This window comes from Triticum dicoccoides, chromosome 5A (genome assembly GCF_002162155.2).
Source record: "Triticum dicoccoides isolate Atlit2015 ecotype Zavitan chromosome 5A, WEW_v2.0, whole genome shotgun sequence".
Lineage (NCBI taxonomy): Eukaryota > Viridiplantae > Streptophyta > Magnoliopsida > Poales > Poaceae > Triticum > Triticum dicoccoides.
In genome coordinates, this window is record NC_041388.1 from 623,865,118 (window position 1) to 623,871,534 (window position 6,417).

Here is a 6,417-nt window from a genome sequence, read left to right on the forward strand (position 1 = left end):
GGGGGGGGGGTTCGAAATCATGATGAGTATAGATCCATTTTGTACAAAATTTCCCTTATAAGGCAGCCATTATTTGGAAGGTAAGAAAAGCAACATTCAAACCCACGAAACGGAGCAAGATGGTTAAATCATGCCCACATCCACATGGTTCGAACGTCCGTCGGCTAAGATACAGCTCTCCAACCACTGGGCCAAGAGCTCATCCACTAATTAGTATTACAGGTTAACTAACCACTAATTGGCCTTTAAACCCATGACTCCATTGACAGGTGTCATGTCCATCGACAATACAGTACTGACGACCATCGATCCCAGTGTTTTATCTCTATTCCTAATATTTGAGTTGGTTGAATAGTACGGTTTATTTTCGTCCCACCACTTTCAACCATTTTTTTTCGCTGGTTTTATTTCGTCTCCCCTTCCACCACCACTCTTCAAGTTGGTTTATTTTTTCTTCATTTTTTTAGCAAAGCAGCACTTTCCTAACGTACACAAAATCACAGACTAAACTTTCCTAATTTATCCAAATCAATCGATCTCTCTTATTAATGCAATTTATTTTAGGAAACAAATAACGAGTTTTCTAGAAACAAATAAACCTTACCATGAAAGCATTTATGTACCTATTTAATTTGTTATTTGCTTCATGATTTCTTTTTGTCGTTTTTTCGTCACACCGACACCTTCGTCCGCGGGTTGTTTCATCTCTACTGGAGTACTTACGTGGTTTCGTTCATTCCACGCATCCCATCCAAGGAAATCCCACCCTTATCGATCGGGAAATCAGCCCTCCGATTTTTATCAAAAAAACCCACCTCCCGTTTGCTCACCTTCTCTGGTTTTTCCACGGTAAGAAGAAGCAAAAAAGAAAAGGAGGCGCATGCGCTCGTGCACCTGGATAGGAAGGTACTCCCTCTGTTTCCTGGGAGAATTTGTGTGTAATTTGTTTCCTTTTTCTCATATAGTCTGCGATCCGCCCGCATATCTTTTCCAACTATATGCTCCTGATCTACCGCACCGCATTCAACGCTAGCCTTCCTATATGTCAACTTCTCTCCTTACTCTTCACTTCCTGATCCCCATCGTCCCTGGTTCTTCGGCCACCATGAAATTGAGGTAGCTGTCATCGACCATGTTGGGACGATCGTGCCCGCGCCCGATGTCTTGGCCGTGTCCGGCATGATAGAGATGGCATCATCCTTGCCGAGTCAGGCGAAGTTCATGATCCCCTTCCGGCACCGCACCCTTCCATCTTCTTCATGGTCAAAGACAATAGTGTCGTACTCATGCAAGGCATGCCTGTGGCCTATGAATCCAAGGTGTGTGTGCCCCGCTCAACCTCATGCGCGTGACCACCATAGTTGATGGGTCCGACGTCATGCGCGGGCACGGTTATAGCAGGGTGAGGACGGCGGCCAGGAGGACGGCGGGAAGTTCGTGGCGGGCATTGGAGGATATCACCGTGTTGTTTTGTATGTGTTAGGCCATGGCATGGAGTGAAGTGGAACAGTTCGGCACAATTTTTTTCAAGTGGTGAGGATGCCCGGAAGGCCCCTCATCGACGGCGGATGACCTCCTCCATGTCAATGGCGCCGGAGCCCCTTTTTCAAGTGGTGAGGATGCCCGGAAGGCCCCTCATCGACGGCGGATGACCTCCTCCGTGTCAATGGCGCCAGAGCCCCTTCTTCTTCGACTCCGCCAACCGTACAGCCACACCGTCGATTGATAGTTTGGAGAATGTGAAGGTCGGTAGGTGGTTGCACCGGCAGGCATTTGCCATGGTGTTTCCAGCAGAGATCTCAGGTTCAAGCCCATCGGAAGTGCAAAATTTTGGTAAGATAATCGTCTTTTGGGTTCCTGCTTGTTGCTATCTTTTTTATGGACACATTGAGAGTTGTCTCAGTCCATAGGAAGTTACTGTTTTTCATGTCGATACATACTAATTCGACGGTGAAGGTTGATAGAAATGATTTTACTTGAGCATATGCTTTTTCTCCCGTCTGATTTACCATCAGTGTCAGATCTCGTTCCTATTACACAATAAAATGGGCAAGGCGTGTTTGGTAACTGTCGTGCTTTATTTTATATGCTCGTGTTTGATTACTTGAGGACACATATGCATACTACAGAGCAATGCTATGCGTTTGACCTCTGAGTATTGTTGATAAAGCACTTTTTAATAGTACTGAAACTAAAACTCAATCGCTAAAACATGTAATCATGCAGCTTCTTTGCAGCTACATCTATGACTACCATGCTACACACCAAAGTGATAAACTTCCTATTTAACCACTACTGTTGACAACTTTAAGTTCAGTGTAGGGAAAATGGATGAAGTCTCCTACTGGTGATAGTGGTGCAGGCAACATTTTCTACAGACTTTAAAGTTCAAAATGGACACCTTAGTATGTGCGGATTATCAGGTTCTTGTAGTTTGTCTCCACATCAGTTGTGCGCAAGGAGTATTCTTTTTGTCTTATGTGTTAATCTATAATTTTCTTTTCTCCAATGTACAATTTCTCAAGTTCAACAAGAGTGTGGTTAGTGTTTTTTTTCATTCTATCAAAAAACGGATTGGGTTCTACTATCGAAAGTGATAACGGAACAAAACAAGAAAAGATCAACCAGGTTAGGTCCTTTTCTTGCTTAGATTTACCGTTAAAATCAAATTAGTATTTAAGTAAGGAAAGTCAAACTTTTGTCCGTGCTGATTTTTTCTGGTTCGCAGGAGAGAGGGAGGAGTTGGCCAGCATGGGGTCATGAGTGGTACAAACATGAAGATGCATGCCCATCGGTTCTGTCGATTCAGTTTACTTTGGATTTTCAGTTCTTTTCACCTCATAATTATCTTTTATTTCTGTGGTAGTACAGTTAAGCTTCTTTATCTTTTGTTCCATCCCACTAGAGGCCTCTTGTGCACCTTTATTTAGTTCTGGTGTTTATTCGGTACCAATGTCGTAGGACAATACTTTCATGCATGGATTTATTCCAGCACTCCAATGTCAAGATCTTTGTGCCAGTGGTTCGCTGCATTCACCTTAATGGAGGTCATAAACTCTTACTGAGGAACATGCGTAATGATGGAGGAACCGACGTCGAAGTTAAAGGTGCATATTATTCAGCTTCAGGATTTTTGGACATATGGCTTCTAATTCCATCGACCAAGAACTTAATGCATATTCTAAAAATTGAAGGGGAGATAGAGGAATATTGTCGGTCATGTCGAGAAACAATGCTCTTTTTCTTATTTCGGTCGATCCGTTTCTTCTGTGTATCATCAACTGAGTATTTGAGTTGGAACATAAGTATATTAGTGTCTTAGAATTTTCATATATGCTTTATCCAGTTGTCAATGTTATGTACAAAACATATATTTATATTTGGACTACATATTCTTTATACTTATTGCCGTACTTCGTGTTTTCTACTAAGTGTGGTACCTCTTGAAGGAGGGGCAAAAGCTAGGAGTCATTGTTGACTGAGGTGCGGAAGTTGGTGGACACTTACAAGGACGAGGATGTGAGCATCACAGTGATGGAGCACAACCTCTGGGTGGCGTTGGCCACCCTAAGCGTGTTCTGCATCGCCGAGAATGATCAGTCACGGCGTTCGTGCGTGGGAGCGGCCGACTTCAAGAAGCGATTTGACGTCGCCATGGCCTCCGCGGTCGCAACGCCTGAGACATCGTTCCCTGGCACTCGGCGTTGTTGTACCATGACATGGGCTCTGAGTTGGCCATCGACATCGGCACGTCGCAATACCTGATGCCTGAGGACGTCGCCGCCCGGTTCGTACTTGCCGATGGGGTCGCCGCAAGGTGAGTCGAAGCAATCTCATAAGCCATAGTTGATGCCCCCAACTTTCTATTATGTGTGCTAGCCGTAAAGTCGAATGCATATAGTGGTGAGATTTGTAATCCAAACACCGAGAAGATAGTAGATGCAATTTTCTACTCTTAGCGGGCAAGTTGTTTTTAACTTTTTAAAAAGTAAGGTCATGTAGGCACATGGAGCTCTCCACTTTGGTCATTTTCTACTCAATTGTAGAGTTTTATTGCAGTATCATAATTTTTCATATCTCAGTAGTGCATGTTTCTAAAAATTAATAATAAAGTGCATGTCAGTACCTCCAAAAGGAAAATTTTCAAGAAAATTGTTCTGTCCTGATGCTAATCATTTTCATACAAACTACCATGGTTTCTTGTCCTTTTGGTTTTGCATGGTGTCCATCCTAGAACCTCTATGGAATAATGAACGTTGTTGAATTCCTACTGTTTTCTTATTATTTTGAAGCTTTAATTGTTGATTCCTTTAGGTTAACAGTATGCTTGAGATGAAACTTTTCACCGAGATACATTTTTGATATACAACTTTACTTGATTCTTAATCCATGTGGTAATGTCATTAGCATACATGATACTTTATGCATACCATACACTGTACTCTCACAACAATTGATTAGTTTCTAAATTCTAATCATCTTTTGGTTCAGGTTATAGAATTATATGATGATGTAGGACGGAGCCATCCTTAGAAAAATTGTCTATAGAACTAGAAAAGTAGTAACACCATATCTTGTTCAAGTGCCAAATCAGCATTGGACGCGCTGACTCATGTATGGCATCCGCCCATGTACCTTATTGGAACCGTTGATAATTAGGACTCCTATGATAATTAAGAGATGTCTGGTACAATTTTTGTCCATCTGTTGTAGTTAGTTTATCAGTTTTGATAAAGCACATCTAGATGTGTCATAAGTATTACACATCTAAGTCCTATGTCATTTGATCTTACGTTGAGATTTGTGTGAATATTTTTCTTTTCTTTTTCCTTTTTCTCTTTATGCTTGATTCACTCACTTAGATGTGCAATAATTAGAACACATCTAGATGTGCTCTAGATACATCATCATAGGTCAATGTGCATAGCACAATAAAACAGAAGCAATTTAACTAAGGGGACTATGTCGACGTTTAAACAGAATTCGTCGACAAGTGTCCCAAGGCGTTATGGTGGGAATATGCTGAAAATCCACTAAGTATTAAATGTATGCAATCAGAAAAAATAAATTAAAAGGCCCGTAGCAACGCACGGACATTCTACTAGTTTGACATGACTCATGAGTTGTTCCATCGATCCCCAGTGTTTTATTTGAAAGGACCTATTTAACGCTCTGTGCGTCAAACACTGATCAATCACGCAGAGCGCTCGCTCGCGGGCTAGACCACTTTGGTGTTGTCTGGATTACTCCCCTTGATCGTTTTATTTCCTTCACTTTCTGGTTCTTGGGACTCCTTCGAAAATACGTGTTACTAAAATTTTCTTGATTTAAAATTATAATGTTGGAAAATTCTACAGATCTTCAGGAATTTTGAAATTTTTCTCAAATTTTAAAATGATTTTGACTTTATAAAAACAAATACAAAAAGTATAAAATTTAAAATTTAAAAAAATCTCAAATTTCCTTGTTAAACTAAAAATGCAGAAACTATAAACAAATTATGTATAATTTTAAAATGGTTATGAGTTTTTAAAATGAAACTTAAAAGAAAGAGTAAAATAAAAACGTAAAATGAGAAAAAGGAAAAATAAAAGAGAGAAAAACACAAAAACCACAAGAAAGCTAGGTCAGAAATTACCGAAAGAAAAATAGGAAAGAAAAGAAAATAAAAAGAGCAGTGAAACCAGAAAGAAAAAATAATGGGAACCCCAATGAGAACCACCTATAAACTGAAACAAAATGGCAGCGAAAAACCAGAACAGACCTGGCCATGGCGCACGAGGCCTACTTTTTTTGCAGTGAGCATTACGATTCACCATTTTATCATTGGCAAGAAAAAAGGATTCACCATTTTATCTTGCCTCGTTGGCTCATGAAATAATTTCCACTATCGTTACAAAATTTCTACTTTTTCTATTCTTTTTACAAAAGAAAAATATATAAATTTGCCATGTGAAACATTTTCAGTATTTAACATGTTTTTTAGATAACAAAAATCCCTAAATTTTACATGCTATCAATACAAAATTTCTATATCTGCCATGCTTTCAGAAAACAAAAAAATGTACATTTTTCACGTGATTAGCACCAACACTTTTGACAAATTTGATGGGCTTCGTAGAGGCATGTCCTTCGTAGAATCAAATTTCCTTCTTTCTTTTCACGTGATTAGCACCAACACTTTTGACAAATTTGATGGGCTTCGTAGAGGCATGTCCTTCGTAGAGGCATGCCCTTCGTAGAAGCTGCTTATTAATCAGGGCTAGTGCTGGTAGACAATTCAGACGACGACTAGTGCTCCACACGATACGTACGTGTCACCTCACTTCAACTTGTCAAAGCACTAAGTTTCATGATGTACGACGTCTTGGACCTTTCCTTCTTTCTTTTCTCTCTTTGGTATGCCGTATAAATCAA